Source organism: Heterocephalus glaber, unplaced genomic scaffold, assembly GCF_053883595.1.
Source record: "Heterocephalus glaber isolate CG9 unplaced genomic scaffold, H.glaber_assembly_v1.0 deba00001481, whole genome shotgun sequence".
Lineage (NCBI taxonomy): Eukaryota > Metazoa > Chordata > Mammalia > Rodentia > Bathyergidae > Heterocephalus > Heterocephalus glaber.
In genome coordinates this window covers 11,713,106-11,729,896 of record NW_028258317.1, presented here as the reverse complement: position 1 = coordinate 11,729,896, position 16,791 = coordinate 11,713,106, and the positions used below count along the sequence as shown (strand labels likewise).

Sequence of the window (16,791 nt, the reverse complement as noted above, 5' to 3'; positions counted from 1 at the left end):
CATTACTATTATCCCAGAATATTCCTTTCCAGTTGATCTCAGGCCACATCCCCCAGACACAACCACTGTTCTGATCTTTGTAGATTAATGTCTCTTGCTCTAGAACTTCATACAAATGGAATCATAAAAGATATACTTTTGTGTACTTTTTTCACTCAACATACTTTTTGAGTTTTGAAGATTTATTTCAGATTTTTTTCATGCTGTTGCACGTTGAATAGTGTCATTCTTATCGCTGCATAGCATTCATAGTTTGTATCATCTTTTCTTTATTCTCTTCTGGATGGACATCTAGGCTGCTTCTAGCCTTTATTTATTATGAATGAAATTGCAATGAACATCCTTTTATAGGACGTTTGTGGACATACACTTTTTCTTTTCTCTTGGCACTGCTGAATTATAAAGAACTTGTACAATTAACTAGTTAAGAACTGCAGATCATTTTTCCAAAGTGGCTAAACCATTTTACACACTCATCAATAATGAATAAATGTTCTAGTTGTTCCATATCCTGTCTAAAATTTGATGATAGCAGACTTTTTAATTTTAGTCATACTATTGAGTATTAATATTAGTCATTGTGATTTTAAATTACATTTCTCAGATGATTTTTGCTCCTATGCATATTTTCATGTCCTCATTATTGGCCATCTGTATATCTTCCTTTGTTAAGTGTTTAAGTCTCCTGTTCGTTTTTCTTAGGTTGTTTTTATTATCATAATATCTTATAATTTTAGCAGTACATGTTTGCTATACATAGTGGCTACATTTAGCTTGGAGGTTTGATGCATATACATATTGCATATTGATCATTTTTACTCCCCATGCCCCATCCATTCTCCTCTCTCCCTCCTTCCCTAGACCCCCTTCCCATCTCTAGAGTCTACCTCCCTGTTTCTTAACATGGTTCTTTATTTTGCTCTTTAAATTGTTTGTATTTTCAATCACTTCTTTTAGAGAGACCTATATTTAATTTTTGTGGCTGACTTATTTCACTTAGTATTATGGTCTCAAGATACATCCATTTTCCTACAAATGACTCAAATTTAATCCTTCCTTATGGCTGAATAGTACTCCATTGTGTACATATAGCACATTTAATTTGTCCACTCATCTCTTTGTGGGCATAAAAGCTGTTTCCATGATTTAGCTATTGAGTTGTGCTGCTATAACCATGGATATGCATGTATTGCTGCAGTAGAATAATTTTAGCTCTTCTGGGAAGATACTCAGGAGAAGTATAGCTGGGTCAAATGGAATTTCTATTTTTAGCTTTTTGAGAAATCTCCATACTGATTTCCAAAGTGGTTGTACTAGTTTACATTCAACAACAATGTAGAAAGGTTCCTTTTTCATCATAATGTCAGCAGCATTTGGTGGGGTTTTCTTTTTTTGTTTGTTTGTTTTTGAATCTTTGATAATGGTCATTATTATTTGGGAGAGGTGGAATCTCATTGTTGTTTTGATTCACATTTCTCAAATGGCTAAATACGCTGAACATTTTTCCATGTATTTATTGGCCATTTGTATTTCTTCCTCTGAGAAGTGCTTTCATCTCAATTTCCCATTTTCTGATTGAGTCTTTTCTGGCAGTCTAAATCTTTTTTAGTTCTTTATATATTCTAGATATTAGTCCTCTTTCCTGAAGAGTAGCTGATAAAAATTTTTCCCGTCCTGTAGGTTGTATCTTCTTTCTGTTGGTTGTTCTTTGCTGTGCAGAAGCTTTTTTTTTTTTACAGAACCATATTTATTGACATAGAAAGATGTTCACAGTATATAATCAGTGGGGGGACAAGTTACAAATATTTATAGTATGATCTTGTTTTGATTTCTTAAATGAAAATCTCAAAGCATGTACTTGATAGTTTCACACATAAAGACTTCCTCTACAGCTCAGACCAGGCGTTGTAATTCCTTCTGAATCTCATAACCTCAACCAAATACCTGAAATGTTTTTTGGGCAATAAAGACTTCCAAGAATCATTATCTTGTAGTTTGAGACAGTAGCCTCTCCCCTTGATTTCTTGTTCTATATGGGTGGAACTTCAGTTATGGGTTCAAATTTCTCCAATTAAGTTTACTCTGTTTTAGCTAGTACAAATGCAAACTGGGCTTGCCTGCTAGTAAAAGATTGAGTTCTTTGGGCTTTCATTCATGTGACACACAGAATAAATCATAAAAAAATAAAGTATGATTTTGCAAGAGAAAGAAAGCAACTATCTTTTAAATGCAAGGTATGAAACAATGTTTAGAACAATTCCAGGTCTTTAAAATACAAGGAACAGATGGACAGAAAAAGTAGGATATACGCTATTTTACTTCCTTATATGATTCACATCTTCATCTTGTTTGTTCAACAAAGTTTTTGATCCCCATTATTTCCCAGATACTGCCAGGCAAAATATGTACATCCATCTCAGACTTTTTTCCTGATCTTCAGTCCACTATAGCCAAATGTCTAATGGACAATTGCATTTGGAGGAAGTTAAGAATTGTAACACCTCACAGAGACATCATCTGCCACAAAATTAAACCATTAAAAACAAATGCTAGAGGGTGGGGATTTAGCTCAGTGGTTCCGCTGCCTGCCTCGCAAGTGCAAGGACCCGAGTTCAATCCCCAGTACCAAAAAAAAAAAAAAAAAAAATGCTCTCTGAACTTTGAATGCCACTACCTAAAAAATTGAAGGACCATAAGGTAGTGTCGAGAGATGGGGGTTGGTGTCAGACAAAACAGCTATGTCAACTGCCTGTTATGAGGGTCCAGAAAAAGGTATTTAACCATTGTAATTCTCCTTGAAGGATGCCCAGAATACTGAGTTCTAATAAAAAATATTCATATCTCATTCACAATCACTGTAAGAGGAAAATATTTCCAAAACACAGTGCCAACACAATGTTTCATGAAGAGCACTCAATAAATGTCTTCTCCCCATGCAGAACACCCTTTTCTTCTATAAAATAACTTTGACACAATGAAACTGCCTAACAATTTATGAGTTGTAAATATAATAACAAAATTTTAAGAGTAAACAAACATCACATTTTGTCTAAGATTCAGTTATTTCTGTTTTGAATGAGTTCTGATGTATCTGGAACAGGGGAAAAAATAGAAATCCCTTATGATAACCTAAGCCTCCTAAATGTATTGATAGGGTACACATTCACATGCCACATATACACCTATAGGTACTATTATTTATGTGTCCATACCTTATTTCTGGAAGTCAATTACAAATTCAACATTTCCCCCCTCCCCCACCCCGGAACCAGGGATTGAACTCAGGACCTTGCTCTTGGGAGGCAGGCACAGCACCACGGAGGTAAATCTCTGGCCCCAAAATTTTCTTTTTTGCCATTTGAAGCTACAAATGAATCTAAGCAGATACTAATGATAAAGCTAAGCTTATTAAGAATGAAATGGCTTACTCTAAGTAAAATTTTAAATATGCCAATCTAGACAACATAAAAATCAAAAAATATTTTCAGATGTTAGCATTCATTTGATACACACAAAAAAATGTTCTAGCTCAGAGCTACAGCCTCACAGGTAACACTGTTGAAGATGTAATGTATAATGTGTGCAATATAATAAAAATTATGCAAGGATCTTTGGAAATGTACAGCCTTTCAGAATCTGGAGATGATTCAGTATTCTCTTTCATTTCTGGGTGATTTTACATTGTTTCAATCATCTCTTTAACTTCACAGAAAATGGCCATAAGTGTATTATAGCTCAAGTGATCAACGACTACAATTGAGCCCTTTCTTATATGCTCCTTTATGTTAATAAATATGGCCACAGCACTAACAAGATTGGCTTTTGCCTCTTTCTGGTTAAAGATGAGTTTTAATGCTGCCAATGCCTTCATATTGATCAGGTCTCTGGCTGCAGTTGGATTTTCAGACATATTCAAAAGTACTTTCAAAACAAGATTTCTGCTTTTACGATTCCCCTGAGACAGCAAATGGAAAAGCTCTGAAAAGTAGCTAGCAACAATATAGTGATGGACAGATTCAGTAGTCAGTTGCCCAAGTATCTTTAATCCAGTCTGCTGTCCAGGTGAGTTTAAGGGGAAAGACACAGTTTCCTTACACATATGCTTAACATGTAATTCAATCTTTTGTTGTCTTTCATCCCCAGAAAGAGGATTCAGAGTAATTACAGTCTTTTTCCTCCTTTCAGGGGAAGGAAAAGTAAGTAAGCTTTCAATAAGTGTCACTACACCCACTTCATTAACGAATTCTTGGGGAAATGGATGAACATTATGGATACCCATTGCAATCTGTGCTATTTTATAAATGTGTAGAGGATCAGTGGTTGACTTCAGTATGCTAACAAGTTTTTCAAATTCCTCAGAATTCAAGTAGCATTCCATTTTGCAAGGGCAAGCAAATGGCTTAATCCCATTCACCTCCCTAATCTTAATTTGTTGCCTAATTTCATCTATGGTCTGGATGCAAGGGTCAAAACCAAATGGGGACTCAGGAATAGACTGTGAGCTTGAGCAGGTGTTCCTAGAAGGGCAGGCTGCTGCTGCGGCAGAAGAATGAGTACTTTCTTCAGTTGAGGAAACAACAATATATGAAGAGGGCCTTGTCTCAGATGGGACCTGAGATCTAAATCCTAACGCTGCTGGTGTTACAGCAGGGGCTTTGGGCCACATAGTAACCTCAGACCAGTCCTTGGGTCTGTTTTTTTGATTAATTGCATCCACAGGCTGAGGTCTAACTATCCTGTATACAGGTTTGGGCTCAGGGTCAAACTAGTGTCATCTCCTTCCCAAAACCAGTTCCCTATAACATTTTCTTCCTCCTCCTCATCAACCCCTGATACAGACTTACAGCTGGCCCCAGCCACAGACTCCAACTTCTCAGCACAGACCTGGGCACCAGTATCAGCTTTATTCCTGTCTTTGGCACTGGAATGATTACCCGCCTCTTCTCCCTTGCAGAACTAGGAACCAATACTGGCCTCTTCCCCAGCCCAGAACCAGGTATCAATGCCAGCCTTATCTTTGCATGTGGAGTGGGTAACCTCATTCATTCTCAGCTTTGGAACTGACATCTGCTATGGCTTTCACTGGAGCCTTAGGTTCTGACAGCACTCATTCCTTCATCTCAGCAGCAACCCTGTTCTTAGATACTACCTTCATCTCTGTCACTACATCTGCTTTATACCCTGCTTTGGCTTTTGTTTTGGACCGGGTCTTGGCTACTGCTTTGACTACACCTGTAATCTCCTTCTCTGCTCCAGCTTTAACAGGTACTTTTGACCTTTTTTCAGTTTTGACCTGACCTCTAGCCTTACTCTTTGTTCCAGTCATGGTTAAAGCTCAGTTATATAGTCTTGTCCAGTCTGATCAGTGTCTTTATACTTTTTTACAGGGTTAGAGATGAACTTGGTAGTAAGAGTTAAAGAGTCACTTGTCAGTTTAGCAGTCACACAGTCCCCTGTCCAAACACAACCTTTGTCAATGATATGGCCCGAGTAGAGGCACACCCAGGCTGCAGGAAGATGATGGTTTCTGAGTGCAGACCTGTTGAAGGTAATGATCTTCTACCAATCCAAAGCCAGCACAGTTACTAATGGACATAGACCTTGAATCCAAATGAACAGCTTTCGTTCTGTTTCTTAATTAACTTGCAAGTGAACAGCTACCTGAAGATCTTTGTAGGAAGCTCATTTACTGTCAATGCTCAGAAAGCAGGGGTTCTCAGGAGATGCTATCTTTCCAACCAAAAAGAATCCTGAGGCTGGAGAAAAGTCACCACCTTTGTGATGGTCAGGAACAATGTAAATTAACTCCAGGAACTCTCAAGCCTCCCCAGATAACCATGGGCCACGTCAGGAAATTTTCTGGAGGGACTGCTTCTTCCGCCCTCTGTGCTGGACACGGAGTTCGCACGCCAGCCCCAAGTCTTCCCGGCGGCCTACCCGGATGCCCCCGGCTCCATCTGCCAGGCCGCCATTTCTCCCGCAGCGGCAACCCCACCCCCGCCACGGCCCTCTCCGGGCAGGCACTGTGGAGGGCGGGGCACGGGCGCCTGGGAAGCGGGCCGGAGAGCAGTCCTGTGCAGAAGCTTTTTAATCTGGTACGATCTTTCCATTCCTATTCTAAACAAGGCTCTTGTCTTCTGAAGGATAAATCTTGACTGACTTTTTATTTGCATCAGTCCTTCTGACTTACCTTCTTGGTGTTCTGGAATCACCCCATTTGTGTTATCTAATCCACACCTGTAATCCCAATACTCAGGAGGCTGAGGCAAGAGGATCGCCAACAGGCTCAAGGCCAGCCTGGGCTACATAGTGAGTTCAAGGTTAGCCTGAACTACATATTGAGACCTTCTCTCAAAAAAATGCAGGGAGATTCATTGGTGGTTTGAGTGCTACAAAAAGGGCAAGACTACAGCAAGACCTCGAAGACAGATATTTAAATATAAGCAGCTTCACAACCAGAAATCTGAATACCACAAAGACTTCTTGTCTCCTCATTGCTTTTCTCTGCAAATATATCTTACTCTTTTAAACTAGCAACCAGCATGTGATGAGGAAAATCACAGTCAGGAGCTACCATTGCTACCAGAGAAAACACAATACTATGTTTTCCTTTGTTTATCCATAATACATTTTAAATGATGAGTTCTGGCCACCTTTCAGCCATCAATTAGACCCACAGGAACATGGTAGCTCACATTCAGGCAAACTGGCTGGAGCGCTAGGAGAAGCATTTCCCAAAGAATAGAAGAGTAAAATCTGTGAAGCAGGCAAACTTTTTTTACCAACTTTTCCTAACATCTCTCACCACTCCGTCCCATTTGTATTTATTGTTCTTGTTACAGTGAACTCACTGCATTCTCATGCTTGTTCAGATCTCTGTTTTTGCACAGTTTTTTCTTATCTACAATTCCTTGACTTGCTTTGTTCCCTTAATGAACTCACAGGATTTTCTTGTCTTCCTCTCTCCACAGAGAGGTAAGCTTTTTGTTCTCTTTACTTCTATGGATCCTGATTTACTTAGTTAATAAACATTTATGGGACAAGGCAAGTCAAGGAATTGTAGGTAAGAAAAAACTCACATTCAATACAATAGAAATTTTAAAATAAAATTAAATATTAAACCATTTTTGGCTTCAGTACATGAATACATCTATTTTGGATAAAAATTAAGCCTATCCTTAGAGTGAGATAAATTACTAAGTTTTAGCCAAGACAGTTTTATTCAACTATTTCTGCATTTTCCTCCAAATAATTTATGATATATTGATGTTGAAAAATAAATGCAGCTCATCTTAAGGGTAGCATCTTTATTTTTATTTATTTATTTATTTTTTGTACTGGGGATCGAACTCAGGACCTCGCACTTGCGAGGTAGGTGCCTGAACCACTGAGCTAAATCCCCGGCCTGGTAGCATCTTTATTTTAAGCAGGTAGTGAGTCAAAGTTGTGACTACCTTCTGGTTTGTTTTTTGTTTGTTGGTTGGTTTGTTTTACCTACTTATAATTTTCTCAGAAAGTGGGAAATTTGGCTTATTAGACTAGAGAATATCTTGTGTGGTATTTTGACATATTTGTTGGGGAGAAACAGCACAGAAATGGACTACAGATGGTTGGATTAAGGGATTTAGGGTCTAGTCTGTACAGTGGACACTTCACTTATGAACTCAATTTGTTTCCGAGGGCTGGTTGTAACTCAGGTTGGTCAACTGAAGGTTCAGGCTCCTCTACCCAGCCTTCAAAGTTTCTCTCCTGTATAAAGGTAAATCTCAGTGTCCCAAGAGAGACATTGGTCCAGGATTTCTCAATTAACCCCCCACACAGAAAAGGATGCAATGTTCCTTCCAGAACTCCTTAAGGGTTAAATCTGTATCTCAAACCATCTGGAAGCACTAGCAGCTGGCATTTGGGTTGTAACTCAAGACTCTGGTCATAAGTTAAAACTGCAATTCCAGTCATAACCCAAGTTGTTCATATGTCAGGCTGGTTGTAACTCAAGGGTCCATTGTATTGCATTGGGTTTCTTATAAACTATAATTAGATGTGGAAAGCAAGGAGCTGGGATATTTTAGGGCTAGCATTACTTATTTGTCTAAAAGAGCTTATCTAAGAGAAGGCAATGGAGAGAAGTCTATCTCTGTGCAAACAGGTTTTGCTCTTAGCATCCCACATTAGGTTTTGCTCAGTTCTCCTTTACTTTTGACTGCTTTTTCTTTCACCTGTTATTTTGTCTGCATTACAGATTTTAGTCTTCTACCCCTCTGGAAAATACTCCTCCTAGTTCTCCATCTCCTTAGTCTGAATGTGAGCCACCGTGTTCCTACAGCTGTAGTTAATGGCTGAAAGGTTTATATACACACAATATATGGTATGGTTGATTCACTTAAAGGGAGATAACTACATTCAGTGGAGCAGCCCATTCAAAGGCTCATGAGTGGAAATTCTCTACTTTTAGCTCAAGTGGGTAGTGGGCAGGAGAAGAGCAGAGGCATCTCCCACACAGAAATTCTCTCCAAGGGCTATCTACTAACCAGAGTACTTGTCATGCTTGTACTTGGGAAGTTAGAGAACATCCTGAAGGGCATTGTGGATGGCTTGTACCCTCCCCAACCCATGAAAGACTCCATGATGAGATAGGTACAGTGAGTTAAAAGGAAGTAGAGGGGCTACAAACAGTGACTGTTACAGAAGTGAATAAATGCTTAACAGGCAGCAAGTTGTGGCATGAGATTCTGTGACAGTAAGAAAGGCAGATCTCAAAATGTCCTGGAGACTGATATTGGTTGCGGAAATGATAGGTGAAATAATACAGTTGTAACACTTGAAATAGAACCAACCACCCTTTTACTGTCCCGATATACTTCTCTGACTTGACAGATCCTCTGAAGGGCAAAGCAAGTCTTGCTCTTGGGTTCTCAACTAGCACACATTTTTAGTTGACCAAAAGATCCTGCAGGAGGCTTGTAAAAACTATCCAAAAACACAACTCCCAGCACAGAGGAGGCTTCCATGTCAATGTGCCATAGCTCCCAGCGCAGAGGAGGCTTCCGGGTCAATGTGCGACAGCTCCCAGTGTAGAGGAGGTGAGCTGCGTGGGTGCCAGCAGCACACACACACCCCCACCATCGGTAGAAAAGAGAAGACACATAAACAGGCCTCAGAAACAGACTTCCAGATCACCTACAGCAACCCCAAAGGGAAATGAGATGGAACACTCTGATACTCAACCACCTGGACTCCCTCGACTAACAACAAAAGAGGACCTGGAAAAAATCAAATCAGAAATAATTTCTCACATAACAGCAGAGATGATGCCCATAGTGCAAGACATGATTAATAAATCTAAAGAGGACACAGATTTTAAAAAATAGAGGAGCAGGGCCGGGGATTTAGCTCAGTGGTTCCACCGCTTGTCTCACAAGCGCATGGACCCAAGTTTGATCCCCGTACCAAAAAACAAAACAAAACAAAAAAAAATAGAGGAGCTGAGGAACATGATGGAATCCCAACATAGGAAACAAATAGAATCCATAAAACAGATGCAAACAGATTTCCAGAACATTAAAAACTCCATTGAAAGTCTATGCAGCAGAATGAGCCAATGTGAGGGCAGAATTTCAGATATAGAAGATAAGATTGCAATTAGTGACCAGGAAAAGAAAAATTGCTTCAAAATTGTAAGGAACCATGAGAAATCAATCCAGCACCTGCTAGATGATGCAAAGAAGAATAACATAACACTGGTTGGAATCAACGAAAATACAGGAGAGAGTGCAGATGACATAAAAAAAACTGTTCACAGAAGTGATGGCAAAAAACTTCCCAAGCAGGGGAAAAGAACTTGACATATAGGTAAGTGAGGCATATAGGACTCCAACTAGCCTTGATCAAAAAAAATGTACATATAGGCACATAATTGTTAAGATTCCAGAAAGCCAATAGAAGAACAAAGTTCCACAGTTAGAGAAAAGAAACAAATCACATACAAAGGAAAGCCCATCAGAATCACAGCAGAATTCTCAATGCAAACCCTCAAGGCAAGAAGAGCTTGGAGTGATGTATTTCAAGCCCTAAAGGAAAACAGCCTCCAACCCAGATTGATGTACCCTGCAAAACTATCTTTCAAAATTGATGGTGAAATAAGATACTTTCATGATAAAAAGCACCATAGGAACTTCATGAATATCAAACCAGCCCTTCAAAAAATTTTAGACAAAATCCTAGGAAAAGACAATGAGGATCACAGCCCCAGGAAGCCCAGCAGAATGAATCCACCGGGCAAAACAAGAAATTAAAAGCAAATGGGGAGAATCCAGCAAAAAAGGAAAAGTCATGACAATGATAAGTCAATAAATATCAGTGATAACCATCAATGTTAATGGTCTCAACTCACTAATCAAAAGAAATAGACTGGCAGACTGGTCCAAGAAGATCCAACAATATGCTGCATACAAGAAACACACTTAATTCAAAAAGAAACTCATAGACTGAAAGTTAAAGGGCGGAAAACAATACTCCATGGGACAGGAACCTGAAAAAAAACAGGAGTAGCTCTCCTCTTTGCAGTCCAAGTGGAATTCAAACCCACACTGATTAAGAGAGACAAAGAAGGGCACTACCTCCTTGTAAAGAGAACAATCCAAGAGAAAGAGATGACAATCATAAATATCTATGCACCAAACACTAGTGCACCCAACTATATAAAACAAATATTAACAGGCATGAAAAATCATATAAGCACTACTACAATAGTAGTGGGGGACCTCAATACCCCATTATCATAAATAGATAGATTAACTAGACAAAAATCAAGCAACAAAATACTAGAACTCAATCAAACTGTTAAGCAAATAAACTTAACAGATGTTTACAGAGTGTTCCACCCCACAAAATCAGAATACACATTCTTTTCAGCTGCACACAGGTTGTTCTCCAAAATAGACCACATACTCACTCATAGAACATATTTAGGTAAGTGCAAAGGAATTGAAGTTATCCCCTGTACATTATCAGACCGTAGTGCGATGAAATTGGAGATCCATAGCAAAAGAAACCACAAAAATTTCATAAACACATGGAAATTGAACAACATACTTCTGAATAACCAATGGGTAACAGAGGAAATTAAAGAAATCAGACAGTTCCTTCAATTAAATGACAATGACAATACAACATATTGGAATCTATGGGACACAATGAAAGCAGTCTTACGAGGGAAATTCATAGCACTGAATACTCATATTAAGAAAACAGAACGAGCCCAATTAAACAACCTGATGCTAAACCTCAAGCTTCTAGAAAAACAAGAGCAGAAGAAACCCAAAACCCATGGAAGGGAGGAAATTATAAAGATCAGAGCAGATATCAATGCAAAGGAGACTAAGAGAACAATACAAAAAATCAATGAAGCCAAGAGTTGGTTCTTCGAAAGAATAAACAAAATTGAAAACCCTTAGCCAACCTTGTCAGAAAAAGGAAAGAAAAGGCCCAAATCCATTAGGAACGAAAAGGGTGAAATCACAATGGACCCAGCAGAAATCCAGATGATCATCAATACCTACTTCCAGAACCTATATGCCAATAAGATGGAAAACACAGAAGAAATGGACAGATTGCTAGATATATATGAATTACCAAAGTTGAACAAAGAAGGCCTAAAAATTCTAAACAACCCAATATCAATCGAGGAAATAGAAAATGTAATTAAAAACTTACCAACTAAGAAAAGTCCGGGTCCCGATGTCACTGCTGAATTCTTCAAGACTTTTAGAGAGGAACTACTGCCACTACTGTTTAAACTCTTCAGTGAAATTGAAAGGGAAGCAATAGTACTGAATTCATTTCCTGGAAGCAAGCATCACCTTGATCCCCAAGGCAGAGAAAAACCCAACCAAAAAAGAGAACTATAGGCCAATCTCACTAATGAACATAAATACAATAATCCTTACTAAGACACTGACAAATAGAAATCAGAAGATCATCAAAAAGATCATACACCCTGACCAAGTGGGACTTATCTCAGGGATGCAGTGATGGTTCAACATACACAAATCAATCAAAGTAATACACTGTATCAATAGAGCCAAGGACAAAAACCATAGGATAAAAATCTCCATAGATGTAGAAAAAGCATTTGACAAAATCCAACATGCATTTATGATAAAAAAAAACCCCTACAAAACATTGGAATAGATGGTCTCTACCTCAATCTGATAAAAGCCATCTATGAAAAACCAACAGCCAATATCATACTAAATGGACAAAAACTGAAATCCTTCACACTCAAATCAGGAACAAGACAAGGATGTCCACTATCACCACTCCTGTTCAATGTAGTTTTGGAAACATTAGCCACAGCAATTAGACAAGAGAAAGAAATAAAAGGAATAAAAATAGGAATTGAAGAAGTCAAATTGTCATTATTTGCAGATGACATGATACTCTATATAGAAGACCCCAAGAATGCCACCAAAAGTCTTCTAGACTTAATAACAAAATTCAGTAAAGTAGCTGGATACAAGGTCAACACACAAAAATCAATAGCTTTCCTCTATATGAACAACAGACTCACTGAGAGAGAAATAGGGCAAACAATTCCTTGCACAATAACATCCAAAAAACTGAAATATCCAGGAATCAACCTAACAAAAGAAAGCAAAGACCTCTACTCTGAAAACTACAGCACTCTAAAAAGAGAGATTGAAGAAGATATCAGAAAATGGAAAGACATCCCTTGCTCCTGGGTAGGAAGAATCAACATAGTGAAAATGGCCATACTTCCAAAACTGCTATATAGATTCAGTGCAATCTCAATTGAAATCCCAGCAGCATACTTCATGGACCTGGAGAAAACAATCCAAAAATTCATTTGGAACAAGAAGAGACCCAAAATAGCAAAAGCATTTCTAGGCAACAGAGACATGGCAGGGAGTATCACAACCCCCAACCTGCAACTATACTGCAAAGCTACTGTGATAAAAACAGCATGGTACTGGCAAAGAAACAGACCTGAGGACCAGTGGAACAGATTAGAAGATGCAGAAACAACTCCAGACTCACTCAGCCACCTCATCGTCAACAAAGGAGCCAAACACTCTCACTGGAGATAAGATAGCCTCTTTAATAAATGGTGCTGGAAAAACTGGGTTTCAACTTGCTAAAGACTAAAACTAGACCTATATCTCTCACCATGCACTAAACTAAAATTGAAATGGATGAAAGATCTAAATATTAAAACAGAAATACTGAACTGGCAGGAACAGAGGTTAGGTAGAACTCTTGAAAATATTGGTGTAGGAAAAGATTGTATGAACAAAACCTCAGTTGCCCGTGAACTAGCACAATCAACAAGTGGGATCTCTTCTTACTAAAAAGCTTCTGCACAGCAAAAGAAACCACCAGCAGTGTGAAGAGACAACCCACAATGTGCGAAAAAATCTTCACCTGCTCTTCCTCAGACAAAGGTCTACTATCTCGAATCTATAAAGAACTTAAAAAGATCAGACCTCCCAAATTTAAAGACCCAATCTGAAAATGGGCATCTGAAATGAACAGACATTTCTCAGACAAAGAAGAAGAAATAGCAAATAAACATATGAAAAAATGTTCAACATCACTGGCCATTTGAGAGATGCAAATGAAAACAACACTGAGATTTCACCTCACTCCAGAAAGAATGGCTGCTATCATGAAATCAACCAATAACAAATGCTAGTGGGGCTGTGGGGAAAGAGAAACCCTGCTCCACTGCTGGTGGGAGTGTAGACTGGTGGAACCACTGTGGAAATCAGTATGGAGATACCTCAAAGAACTAGGACTGGAAGTCCCATTTGACCGAGCTATTCCCCTACTGGGTATTTTCCCCAAAGAATTAAAAGAATCATACCACAGTGATGTATGTACAGCCATGTTCATAGCAGCACAATTTGTAATAGCTAAAACTTGCAAACAGCCCAATTGCCCATCAGCTGGAGACTGGATAAAGAAAATGTGGGGATTTTTTTATAAAATGGAGTACTACTCAGCCATAAAAAATGAGAAATTAGAGACATTTATAGCTAAATGGATGCACGTTGAGGTGATATACTTAAGTGAAATAAATAGGACACACTTGTGTAAATACTGAATAGTTTCTCTAGAGTGAGAAACTGAAAATGTAAATAAGGACTAAAAGGTATAATAGATAATGTGAAACAGGAAGAAAAGGGGCAAAGGTGAAGGGGAAGTGGGAGGGGTAGGGGAAAGGAAAGAAGGGAATGGAATCAATATGAGAAAATGAAAAAATGGAAACAAAGTCTTTGTAAATAGGGAGGGATGGAGGGGTTGAAGGGAGGGCAGGGGAGGGGGGAAAATAAGAACCAAGAGAGATTATGTAAAGGTGCAAATTTCCAATGATGAATGTCATTATTTTGTATGCCTAAATTGTACCAATAAAATAAAATTTTTAAAAAATAAATTAAAATTAAAAAATAAAAACTATCCAAAGCAGGAACTTATGTGACAGGAAGCCAGAGAAGCATATCATGTCACCCAAAAAGACCATGATTCTTCAGTCCCAGCGTTCATCCAAGATGTTATTTGTTGGGTGTTGGAAGATGGCCAAAGAATGCATATGCCAAACTGTCTCACAACATATTCAGACTCATCAAAATATGCCTGGAAGGATAGCATCGACTTGTTACCTTTCCAGGAACAATGTTACAACTGTCCTGGCTGTCAAATACGGGGCATAAGTCTTTATGCCCCACATTTAGGAAAATAGTGATAATGATTATAATAAACTTATTTATTTAGTACCTATCATGTGCCAAGCCCTATACTAAAAACTATGCATGTATTGATTCTTTTAATTCTTGTAATAGCTCTATAATAAACAGGACTTACAACTCCCACAAATTCACATGATTAGAAAGTAGTAGATCCAGGAATCAAAGCTAGGTCTTCTTATGGCCTCAATGCCCTTGCTCTTCACTATTATTTTGTCAGATCTGAGAGCCCATCGGTGCTGTATACTATGACATGTTGAAGTAACAGTTGCCCTGCTAGATATGGTAAACAGCATGTCTTCTTTATGAAAGAGAATCAAGATCACCCCTGCAGGAGCTGGTAAAGTGTAAGTGTTGTCATGCTTGTAAAAGAAGTGCAGTCTTGGGTTGACAAAAAGGAACAGCCTTGGCGCTGGGGCAGCAGAAACACCAGGTCCCAAGTCCCTCACATTTCATTCTGGTGATGAGCACAGCAAGTGAGGACAAAGGTCAAATTTCTGCCTTTGCATTTAAGGGGAAAAAAAGAGAATGGGAGGGAAAAAATGGAAACAAAGCTCTGTAAATGAGGAGGCGAAGAAGAGTTGAAGAGACGAGAGGAGAATGGGGGGAAAGAGAAAAATTAATATATATTATGTACAGATACAAATTCCCTATGATGAATGTATGGCAAATATATACCAATTAAAAAAATGAAAAAAGAACCCTTACCTGTATGTGGGGGCATTGTACAGAATTCCTGGCACAGAGCTGGCAGATAGGATAGCACATAGCTAGGGAGCAAGAAAATGATGGTGGCAGAAATATTAAGTGTATTAAGAGTGGTCTGGTGAGGATTTAGGGGAAGCTAAAGTAGCTTGAGCGTCTGAAAAGTGGGCACTCTTCAGACACAGTGTTAAGGAAGGTATTCTCTTCAGAACGTGGCCTTACAAATAAGGACAACATGGGCCAGGGATTTAGCTCAATGGTTTCGCCATCTGCTGCGCAAGCACAAGGGCCCAAGTTCAATCCCCGGTACCAAAAAAAACCAAAAAAACAAATAAGGACAACATGGACAATGTCAAGGCTTTTGAGTCAGGTAGGGAGCGTGGCCTGCTGAATCAAGGCTTCATCCAAAGAGCTGCCTAACACTTCTGTAAAGAGGCTAGGTTCCTTGATCAGGAGTAACTCTGAAATGTGCGACACCCTTCCTTAATTGAGACCTAAGAAATAGGTTCCCTGAGGAGTTGTAAGTGTGAACTGGCAGCAACAGTGACACACACACATGCCCACACACACCCCAGTAGAGAGGTGTCTGCATCACTAGCATTGCCTCTACTCTGAGCCCAAGGTCTGCCAGTTCAGAAAAGTGTTAAAAGGTTTCAGTACCAGTTCAGTGTGAAGGGCTCTCCTGAGGCCTCTGTGGAATTCAGCCAAAAAAACTGAATCATTCTTTTCCGTCTCCTGGGCAAGAGGCCAAAACAATCCCCGACCCCACCTCATGCTGACGCCTATGGACATCACGGATGGCATGCCCATCTGCTGTCACAGCAGGATGAAGAATAACCAACAATTACAGTGTGCTTTAAAAACACAGAATGTCTAACAAGACGTTCAGCTCTTTTCTGGAATCACTTTCTATTTAGTTTCAACATCCAAAAAATGGGGAGGGGAGATCTAAAAGTTTGTCTGCCAGGAATAATAATATTATGCCTATTATCAGAGCAGTTGTTTGTTCTATGACTACTAAAATTGCATGTGTTGCATGTGAAAATGATACAAAAGACTTGTGATCATTGTATTTGGCCCATAATGATCACTACTTATGTTCCATATACACTTACTATTTGATCTTTTCCACAGTGGCAAAAGAAAATGTTACTTCACTGCTACTTCTAAGGGAATTCAATCTTTCTTGGAACTCTGCTAAAACAATGATTCTTCAGAAATTCAAAGCTTTGCCGGGCATGATGGTGTATGCCTGTAACTCCAGCTCTCAAGAGGCTGAAGCAGGAGAATTGCAGTGAGTTCAAGGCCAGCCTGAAGTGAGACC

General features: G+C 39.0%; 1 pseudogene across 1 annotated transcript in view; it reads right to left on the bottom strand.

Moving 5' to 3' along the window:
• Positions 1-16,791, bottom strand: part of LOC147825816 (G protein-coupled receptor associated sorting protein 3-like) — a 108,236-nt pseudogene that overhangs the window by 15,380 nt on the left and 76,065 nt on the right. Inside the window, exon 3 of the transcript XR_015439976.1 lies at positions 1-16,791. This exon is cut by the window's left edge and continues 15,380 nt beyond it. The product of XR_015439976.1 is annotated as a G protein-coupled receptor associated sorting protein 3-like (transcript).